Source organism: Coregonus clupeaformis, chromosome 8 (genome assembly GCF_020615455.1).
Source record: "Coregonus clupeaformis isolate EN_2021a chromosome 8, ASM2061545v1, whole genome shotgun sequence".
NCBI lineage: Eukaryota > Metazoa > Chordata > Actinopteri > Salmoniformes > Salmonidae > Coregonus > Coregonus clupeaformis.
The window spans coordinates 61966610-61976914 of NC_059199.1; positions in this window are offsets into that span (position 1 = coordinate 61966610).

The following is a 10305-nucleotide window of genomic DNA, read 5'->3' on the forward strand; positions in this document are numbered from 1 at the left end:
CGACCCAGCAGGCCCAGTGTAGAACGAGAGACGACCCAGCAGGCCCAGTGTAGAACGAGAGACGACCCAGCAGGCCCAGTGTAGAACGAGAGACGACCCAGCAGGCCCAGTGTAGAACGAGAGACAACCCAGCAGGCCCAGTGTAGAACGAGAGACAACCCAGCAGGCCCAGTGTAGAACGAGAGACAACCCAGCAGGCCCAGTGTAGAACGAGAGACAACCCAGCAGGCCCAGTGTAGAACGAGAGACAACCCAGCAGGCCCAGTGTAGAACGAGAGACAACCCAGCAGGCCCAGTGTAGAACGAGAGACAACCCAGCAGGCCCAGTGTAGAACGAGAGACAACCCAGCAGGCCCAGTGTAGAACGAGAGACAACCCAGCAGGCCCAGTGTAGAACGAGAGACAACCCAGCAGGCCCAGTGTAGAACGAGAGACAACCCAGCAGGCCCAGTGTAGAACGAGAGACAACCCAGCAGGCCCAGTGTAGAACGAGAGACAACCCAGCAGGCCCAGTGTAGAACGAGAGACAACCCAGCAGGCCCAGTGTAGAACGAGAGACAACCCAGCAGGCCCAGTGTAGAACGAGAGACAACCCAGCAGGCCCAGTGTAGAACGAGAGACAACCCAGCAGGCCCAGTGTAGAACGAGAGACAACCCAGCAGGCCCAGTGTAGAACGAGAGACAACCCAGCAGGCCCAGTGTAGAACGAGAGACAACCCAGCAGGCCCAGTGTAGAACGAGAGACAACCCAGCAGGCCCAGTGTAGAACGAGAGACAACCCAGCAGGCCCAGTGTAGAACGAGAGACAACCCAGCAGGCCCAGTGTAGAACGAGAGACAACCCAGCAGGCCCAGTGTAGAACGAGAGACAACCCAGCAGGCCCAGTGTAGAACGAGAGACAACCCAGCAGGCCCAGTGTAGAACGAGAGACAACCCAGCAGGCCCAGTGTAGAACGAGAGACAACCCAGGAGGCCCAGTGTAGAACGAGAGACAACCCAGCAGGCCCAGTGTAGAACGAGAGACAACCCAGCAGGCCCAGTGTAGAACGAGAGACAACCCAGCAGGCCCAGTGTAGAACGAGAGACAACCCAGCAGGCCCAGTGTAGAACGAGAGACAACCCAGCAGGCCCAGTGTAGAACGAGAGACAATCCAGCAAGCAGCCACCGACAACCGAACCAGCCATTGACTGACGACCACAGCTCGAGTAGAGAGGGACGAACAAACCCTGCAGGAAAGAGCCGGACGAACGAACCCTGCTCGGAAAGAGCCGGACGAACGAACCCTGCTCGGAAAGAGCCGGATGAACGGACATTGTCCACCGCTCCGTGAGTGAATCAGCTGCTTTATTAGTTTGCCCCGGTGCCCATAGTTGGCCTGTAGCCCTAAATCCTAGACCAGGGTTCTTCAATTCCGGTCCTGGAGGGCCGAAACACTTCTGTTTTTTATTTTTACCTGGTAGTTAATTGCACTCACCTGGTGTCCCAGGTCTGAATTAGCCCCTGATTAGAAGGAGAGGATGAAAAACAGAGGCGTTTCGGCCCTCCAGGACCGGAATTGAAGAACCCTGTCCTAGACCTTTTATATGTTTCTAATCGGGCCATAGTGATACTGTGTATTGTTGTAAAAGCATAATTTATAATAAAATAACCTTTGATTATACTTTGGCCTGTCTCTAGTTGAGTTTGCCGTGGGATTCTAGAACTCAGCTTGTAACACACACATTAGGCATAGCTGAAGTTAACATGCGTGTGTCTGGGGAGATGGAAGTCAACTCAGAAAGGGTTGGCCGAACAGCTGATGTGTCAGCATCAGCCAATCAAACAGTTCATCTACTAGCTGCCGACCAAGTCAGCATTAGTGTGTAGAGTGCAAGTGTTTCAGTGATTGAAATACAATATCCATGATGTGAAGGCAGCAGAATGAGAGTACATTTAGAGCAGAAGTCAGACGGTCACACTCACTTCTGACAACACCTAATATAAATGAATGTGGCCATGATCTGACATGGGCCGCATGTTAGTAGCAGGTGTCAACTGGGTCACGGAGTCTCCTATATATCCAGATATTAGTGTCATATTGTCAATGGCTGAGGTGAATGTGGTGTGGGAGTCAGGCGCAGGACACCGAAGCTTAGTCCAACAAAGTTTACTAGTGCAACACAAGGCACAATACAAATGAACGGCCTCAACATAAACCAGAGGCGAGCGATTACGCAAACTCTGCGTAAACTACAAAAACAACAAACAGAGAAAACACGCAGCACTAACGGACAGGCGAATAACAACACACAAACTAACCAACACAAAACAGGCAACTTATAGGACACATAATCAGACACAAACGGACACAGGTGCAATAGACAGACAAAAGCAATCAAACACTGAAACATCTAACGGTGGCAGCTAGTATTCCGGGGACGGCGAACGCCGAAGCCTGCCCGAGCAAGGAGGAGGAGCAGCCTCGGCAGAATCCGTGACAGTACCCCCCCTTGACGCGCGGCTCCAGCCGTGCGCCGACCCCGGCCTCGGGGACGACCAGGAGGACGCGGAGCCGGGCGCGTGGGATGACCACGGTGGAACTCAGTCAGGAGAGATGGATCTAGGATATCCCTCCTAGGCACCCAGCACCGTTCCTCCGGACCGTACCCCTCCCACTCCACGAGATACTGGAGACCCCCCATCCGACGTCTCGAGTCCAAGATGGTCCTGACCGTGTACGCCGGAGCTCCCTCGATGTCCAGAGGGGGCGGAGGGGTCTCTCCTATCTCACCTTCTTGGAGTGGACCAGCTACCACCGGCCTGAGAAGAGACACATGGAACGAGGGGTTAATATTCTTATAATCAATAGGCAGTTGTAACCTGTAACACCTCGTTCAATCTCCTCAGGACTTTAAAGGGCCCCACAAACCGCCGACCCAGCTTCCGGCAGGGCAGGCGGAGGGGCAGGTTTCGAGTCGAGAGCCAGACTCGATCTCCCGGTGTGTACACCGGACCCTCACTGCGGTGGCGATCGGCGCTCGCCTTCTGTCGACGGATGGCCCGCTGCAGATGGACATGAGCAGCGTTCCACGTCTCCTCCGAGCGCCGAATCCATTCGTCCACCGCAGGGGCCTCGATCTGGCTCTCGTGCCATGGTGCCAGGACCGGCTGATACCCCAACACACACTGGAAAGGGGTTAGATTAGTGGAGGAGTGGCGGAGAGAGTTCTGTGCCATCTCTGCCCAGGGGAGATACCTAGACCACTCCTCCGGCCGGCCCTGGCAATAGGACCTCAGAAACCTACCCACATCCTGGTTGACTCGTTCTACCTGCCCATTGCTCTCTGGGTGGTAACCCGAGGTAAGGCTCACCGAGACCCCCAAGCGTTCCATGAACGCCCCCCAGACTCTGGAGGTGAACTGGGGACCTCGGTCAGACACTATATCCTCGGGCACCCCATAGTGCCGGAAAACGTGGGTAAATAGGGCCTCAGCGGTCTGTAGGGCAGTAGGGAGACCTGGCATTGGGAGGAGACGACAGGCCTTAGAAAACCGATCCACAACGACCAAAATAGTGATATTCCCCTGGGAGGGGGGAAGGTCAGTCACAAAATCCACCGAGAGGTGGGACCATGGTCGTTGTGGAACGGGCAGGGGATGTAACTTTCCCCTGGGCAAATGTCTAGGCGCCTTACACTGGGCGCACACCGAGCAGGAGGAGACATAAACCCTCACATCCCTAGCTAACGTTGGCCACCAGTATTTCACGCTAAGGCAGTGCACTGTCCGACCAATACCTGGATGTCCAGAGGAGGGTGATGTATGAGCCCAATAAATAAGGCGGTCACGAACCTCGAGCGGAACGTACGTCCGCCCCACCGGACACTCTGGGGGAGTAGGGTCGGTACGCAGTGCCCGCTCGATCTCCGCATCGACCTCCCACACCACCGAAGCCACCAGACAAGACTCCGGCAGTATGGGAGTAGGCTCAATGGACCTCTCCTCTGTGTCATACCGCCGGGACAGGGCGTCTGCCTTACCGTTCTGGGACCCTGGGATGTATGTGATCTTAAAAACAAACCGGGTCAGGAACATGTTCCACCTAGCCTGACGAGGGTTCAATCTCCTAGCTGCCCGGATGTACTCCAGGTTACGGTGGTCAGTCAGAATGAGGAAAGGGTGTTGAGACCCCTCAAGCCAATGCCTCCACACCTTTAGGGTCTGGACTACAGCTAACAGCTCCCTGTCCCCTACGTCATAATTGCGCTCCGCCGGGCTGAGCTTCTTAGAATAGAACGCACAGGGGCGGAGTTTAGGTGGCGTGCCGGACCGTTGCGACAGGACTGCCCCAATACCGGCCTCGGACGCGTCTACCTCAACTTGGAATGGTAAAGCGGGGTCAGGATGCGCCAGCACCGGAGCCGAAGTGAACAGGTTCTTAAGTTTACCAAACGCCCTGTCCGCCTCAGCTGACCACTGCAAACGCACCGGACCCCCCTTTAGCAGGGACGTAATGGGAGCTGCCACCTGTCCAAAGCCCCGGATAAACCTCCGGTAGTAATTAGCAAAACCCAAAAACTGCTGCACCTCTTTTACAGTGGTTGGAGTTTGCCAATTACGCACGGCCGACACACGGTCAACCTCTATCTTCACACCAGATGCGGACAACCGATAACCCAAAAAGGAGACGGACTCCTGGAAGAACAAGCATTTCTCTGCCTTGACATACAAGTCATGCTCCAACAGCCTCCTCAACACTCGGCGCACCAGGGCTACATGCTTGGCTCGTGTAGAAGAGTACACTAGGATGTCGTCGATGTATACTACCACACCCTGCCCATGCATGTCCCGGAAAATCTCGTCAACAAAGGATTGGAAGACTGAAGGAGCATTCATTAACCCGTATGGCATGACGAGATACTCGTAATGACCCGAGGTGGTGCTAAATGCTGTTTTCCATTCATCCCCCTCCCTAATGCGCACCAGATTGTACGCGCTCCTGAGATCCAACTTTGTGAAGAACCGCGCTCCGCGTAATGACTCCGTCATAGTCGCAATCAGAGGAAGAGGGTAACTGTACTTAACCGTGATCTGATTGAGACTACGGTAATCAATACACGGCCGCAAACCCCCGTCCTTCTTTTTCACAAAGAAGAAACTCGAGGAAACCGGGGAAGTGGAGGACCGTATGTATCCCTGTGCCAAGGACTCGGCTATGTAAGTCTCCATAGTCGCTGTCTCCTCTTGAGACAGGGGATACACACGACTCCGCGGAAGTGCCGCTCCCGTTTGGAGATCTATCGCACAATCCCCCTCTCTATGAGGTGGTAGCCGTGTTGCCCTAGTTTTGCTGAACACAAGTGCTAAATCCTCATATTCAGGGGGAATGCGCATTGCGGGCACTTGGTTCGGACTCTCCACCGAGGTCGCCCCTAAGGAAACACCTAGACATCTCCCTACACACTGGGCAGACCACTCCATAAGAGCCCTCTGTTGCCACGCAATGGTAGGATCATGGGCGCTTAACCAGGGAAGCCCCAGCACCATGGGATACGCAGGAGAGTCGATCAGATAAAACTGAATGATCTCCTCATGACCCGCCTGCGTCGTCATCTTAAGTGGTGCTGTGACTTCTCTGATCAACCCCGACCCCAGCGGCCGGCTGTCTAGTGCATGAACAGGAAAGGGGGCTTCTACCGGCCGAAGGGGAATTCCTAACCTATAACAAAATTCACGATCAACAAAATTCCCAGCTGCGCCTGAATCTACTAGCGCCTTATGCTGGGAATGAGGTGCCACCTGTGGAAATCTCACAGGTATACACAGGTGACCAACAGAGAGCTCTGGGTAAGTGGGGCGCCTACTCACCTGAAATGACTCCCCAGTGCGTGACCTGTTGTCCCCTCTCCCAGGAGACCCTCCCCAGCCCCTAGCCGCAGTGTGTCCTCCATGGCCACAGTTGGTGCAGGGGACGGCCCCCCTCGGGTTCTCTCTCCTCCTCTCCCTAGCGCCAGCACCCCCGAGCTCCATGGGAATCGGCTCGGAGGTGCTGGAGGGTGGAATGGACGACCCCCACTCGGGACATCCGCGGGTAGCCAGCAGGGTGTCGAGACGGATGGAAATGTCCACCAACTGGTCGAAGGATAGGTTGGTGTCCCTGCAGGCCAGCTCACGATGAACGTCCTCTCGTAGACTACACCGGTAATGGTCGATGAGGGCCCTCTCATTCCACCCCGCATCCGCTGCTAGAGTCCGGAACTCCAGGGCGAACTCCTGTGCACTCCTCTTCCCCTGTCGGAGGTGGAACAGACGCTCCCCCGCCGCCTTCCCCTCAGGTGGATGATCGAACACAGCCCTGAAGCGGCGGGAGAACTCCGCGTAGGTGATGGTGGCGGCGTCTATTCCCCTCCATTCGGCGTTGGCCCACTCCAACGCCTTGCCGGATAGACAGGAGATGAGGGCGGAGACACTCTCGTATCCCGAGGGCGCCGGGTGGCCAGGTAGAGTTCCACCTGCAGGAGGAACCCCTGACACCCGGCTGCAGAACCATCATATGCCCTCGGGAGCGAGAGCCGAATGCCACTGGGTTCCGGTGCTGGGAGAGGAGGACTGGCCGATGGTGATGGTAAGGTGTGCGAAGGCGTGGGCACCTCTCCCGTAACCAACCGCCGCAGAGTGTTGGACACCTCGTTCATGGCGGCCCCAAGTTGCCGGATCATGGTGTCTTGGTCGCTGATCCGATCCTCCAGCGACTTGGGTGCCGCCGCTGCTCCTGCTGACTCCATATGTGGTGTGTTGTTCTGTCAATGGCTGAGGTGAATGTGGTGTGGGAGTCAGGCGCAGGACACCGAAGCTTAGTCCAACAAAGTTTACTAGTGCAACACAAGGCACAATACAAATGAACGGCCTCAACATAAACCAGAGGCGAGCGATTACGCAAACTCTGCGTAAACTACAAAAACAACAAACAGAGAAAACACGCAGCACTAACGGACAGGCGAATAACAACACACAAACTAACCAACACAAAACAGGCAACTTATAGGACACATAATCAGACACAAACGGACACAGGTGCAATAGACAGACAAAAGCAATCAAACACTGAAACATCTAACGGTGGCAGCTAGTACTCCGGGGACGGCGAACGCCGAAGCCTGCCCGAGCAAGGAGGAGGAGCAGCCTCGGCAGAATCTGTGACACATATACAGTGCGTTCAGAAAGTATTCAGACCCCTTCCCCTTTTCCACATTGTTACCTTACAGCCTTGTTCTAAAATTGATTAAATAAAATGTTTTCCTCATCAATCTACACACAATACCCCATAATGACAAAGAGAAAACAGGTTTTTAGAAATTGTTGCACATTTATTACAAATTAAAACAGATACCTTATTTACATAAGTATTCAGACCCTTTGCTATGAGACTCGAAATTGAGACCAGGTGCATCCTGTTTCCATTGATCATCCTTGAGATGTTTCTACAACTTGATTGTACCTGTGGTAAATTCAATTGATTGGACATGATTTGGAAAGGCACACACCTGTCTATATAAGGTCCCACAGTTGACAGTGCACGTCAGAGCAGAAACCAAGCCATGAGGCGAAGGAATTGTCTGTAGAGCTCCGAGACAGGATTGTGTCGAGGCACAGATCTGGGGAAGGGTACCAAAAAATTTCGGCTGCATTGAAAGTCCCTAAGAACACAGTGGCCTCCATCATTCTTAAATGGAAGAAGTTTGGAACCACCAAGACTCTTGGACGTGACCAAGAACCTGATGGTCACTCTGACAGAGCTCCAGAGTTCCTCTGTGGACATGGGAAAACCTTCCAGAAGGACAACCATATCTGCAGCACTCCACCAATCAGGTCTTTATGGTAGAGTGGCCTGACGGAAGCCACTCCTCAGTAAAAGGCACATGACAGCCCGCTTGGAGTTTGCCAAAAGGCACCTAAAGGACTCTCAGACCATGAGAAACAAGAATCCCTGGTCTGATGATACCAAGATTGAACTCTTTGGCCTGAATGCCAAGCGCCACGTCTGGAGGAAACCTGGCACAATCTCTACGGTGAAGCATGGTGGCAGCAGCATCATGCAGCGGGGATGTTATTCAGCGGCAGGGAGTGGGAGACTAGTCAGGATCGAGGGAGAGATCCTTGATGAAAACCTGCTCCAGAGCGCTCAGAACCTCAGATTGGAGCGAAGGTTCACCTTCCAACAGGAGAATGACCCTAAGCACGCAGCCAAGACAACGCAGGGGTGGCTTCAGAACAAGTCTTTGAATGTCCTTGAGTGGCCCAGCCAGAGCCTGGACTTGAACCTGATCGAACATCTCTGGAGAGACCAAAGGTGCTTCAACAAAGTTGTTACGGATACAGGTATCCTGTGTCTTTTTGTTTTTTTCCTCTCCTTCTGCCCTAATCACAGGTGTCCTGTATGTTCCTGATTGGTGGTCGTTGGGGTGTCTGCTGATTGCTGAGGTGGACCAATCAGTGGACATTCCTCTGCATTGCACCACCTGTTTCTGGTTTTTCAGAAATCCCATTGTTTAAAAGCCGGTCAGTTGTGTACTTTATTAGAGACTATTTTCCGTATGTGAGTATGGATACTGTGGTGTCCTGTGTTTTGTGTACTCACTCATTTGCTGGTTACTCTGTTTGGTAACTTTGTTGTGTGTTTCTGGGAAAAGGGGTTTCTGGGCCAGGTGACCAAGTTCTTGTATTGTTGCCTGTGCCAGGAGCGTCATTGTCAGCACGTTTCTCTGGTCCTTATGTAATTGAAAAGAAACTAAGTGAAACTGACTACGTGATATAAACTCCTGATAGAAAATGCCAATCTCGTGTGTGCCACGTTAACATGTTGAAGACATACCACACCAGACCCGTCACTCAGATAGACAGTCCAGGTTCCTAAACCTGATGGGACATCCAGGTTATGTACGGACTATCGGAAGGTCAATGCTGTCACAGTGCCCGACTCGTTCCCGTTACCCAGATTGGATGACTGTATTGATACTGCTGTTACTCTGTTTGGTAACTTTGTTGTGTGTTTCTGGGAAAAGGGGAATTTAAGCAAGTTGCCCTTGGGCGTACATTACCCGTAGGAAGAAAACTGTCTAAAAACACTAGTTAGACCTGAGCGGACCACCCACTGTACTTTTGTATGATTAGCAGTAGCTTAGCGGTTCTTGAGGCAGGCAAGATCAGTTTAGTTTTTTTTTACACTATTGTTTCATTTCTTGGGTCCTGCTCAGCCCCTTTTCCCAAACCTTTACTGTGTGTTCAAAAATAAACCTTTTATGTTTGACGGTAGTTTATGGTTGTCATGTAGTTTTTGTTCTCACTGTTTCATGTCACGATTCTAATTTGCATGAATTATGTCCATCCACCCTAGATGTTTAAAGCCACGGGGTTCGTAACAAAAGTACTGAGTAAAGGGTCTGAATACTTATGTAAATGTAATATTTCATTATTATTATTATATTTTTAAACATTTGTACAAATCTGTTTTTGCTTTGTCATTATGGGGTGTTGTGTGTAGACTGATGTAGAATGAAAAAAACGATTAAATCCATTTTAGAATAAGGCTGTAACGTAACAAAATGTGAAAAAAGTCAAAGGGTCTGAATACTTTCTGAAGGCACGAAAATATAAACGCAACATGTAAAGTGTTGGTCCCATGTTTTCATGAGCTGAAATAAAAGATCCCCATAATTTTCCATACGCACAAAAAACGTATTTCTCTCAAATTTTGTGCACAAATTTGTTTACATCCATGTTAGTGAGCATTTCTCCTTTGCCAAGATAATCCATCTACCTGACAGGCATGGCATATCAAGAAGCTTATTAAACAGCATGATCATTACACAAGTGCACCTTGTGCTTGGGACAATAAAAGGCCACTAAAATGTGCAGTTTTGTCACACAACACAATGCCACAGATGTCTCAAGTTTTGAGGGAGCGTGCAATTGGCATGCTGACTGCAGGAATGTCCACCAGAGCTGTTGCCAGATAATGTTCATTTCTCTACAATAAGCCACCTCCAACGTTGTTTTAGAGAATTTGGCAGTCCGTCCAACCGACCACACAACCGCAGACCACGTGTAACCACGCCAGCCCAGGACCTCCACATACAGCTTCTTCACCTGCGGAATCATCTGAGACCAGCCACCCAGACAGCTGATGAATCTGAGGAATATTTATGTCTGTAATAAAGCCCTTATGTGGGGAAAACTCATTCTGATTGGCTGGGCCTGGCTCCCCAGTGCCGTCCCAAGCCCACCCATGGCTGCACCCCTGTCCAGTCATGTGAAATCCAGAGATT